The sequence below is a fragment of the Oryzias melastigma genome, linkage group LG20, assembly GCF_002922805.2.
Source record: "Oryzias melastigma strain HK-1 linkage group LG20, ASM292280v2, whole genome shotgun sequence".
Classification (NCBI taxonomy): Eukaryota; Metazoa; Chordata; class Actinopteri; order Beloniformes; family Adrianichthyidae; genus Oryzias; species Oryzias melastigma.
The window spans coordinates 6,309,909-6,310,840 of record NC_050531.1 but is presented as its reverse complement, the minus strand read 5'-3'; positions in this window follow the sequence as shown (position 1 = coordinate 6,310,840).

The following is a 932-nucleotide window of genomic DNA, read 5'->3' as shown; positions in this document are numbered from 1 at the left end:
CCCAAGTGACAAATTGCCACGTCTTGTTTATGTGTTTGACTTAGAATGTATATGAATATTTAATGAGTCTGTTTCAATACACCCGTTGACTCCTAGTTCTTCAGATAAATAATCATGACGTGATCCAACTCTTAAAGCTCTAGGGCTGAGGGTAAAACAGTTCTGCTGTTACTATTCCACTTTTTTAGATGGAAATCTCAACTTCTGCAAAGATCTGTTAGTTCTTTGACCATGGTGCAGGCCTTGTTCTCATTTAGTAAAGATAAAAGATAATCATCTATCTGCACTCCACTCTCGACCACAGATGCTGATTTGTCTGTAGCATCTTCTGCAATTGTCTTAATGCAAACTTGGCCGCAACTAGGTGAAGATGTTGCCCCAAACAATTGCACTGTTTTCCAAGTTCATTCAGATAGCCATCAGACCTCATATGATAACACAGTATTTCAGTGTTTTCTGGTGGTACTTTCACTTTAATGATACATTGCTTTTATATCTGACATTAGAGCAATATGATCGTGTCTAAAACGAGTTATCGCTCCAAGTGTGTTTGTTGAAAACAAGACCTTGTAAAGTTCTCCGTTCAGTGATGTTCCCTTAAACAAAGCTCCACAATCGAAAATTACGCATATCTTGTGTTTCTTTGGGTGGTACACCCCATGGTGTGGTGTATACCACACCTTTCCGTTCTCACAATCTATTTGTTCTTTAGACAAAGGTTCTGCAAAACCATTAGAGATTAGGTTTGAATCTTCACAGAAATCTTTGTTTTTCTGTTTTCTGCACAACTAATGGTTCCCGAGTAATTTGACAGACTCAATCCTGAGTGGAAGAGCTATGCTATAATGACTATCAACCTCTTTACCATGGTCTCTGATGGAGTTCATGAACTTTACATCTTCCCGTGACATGTCTTGTCACTCTTTACACGT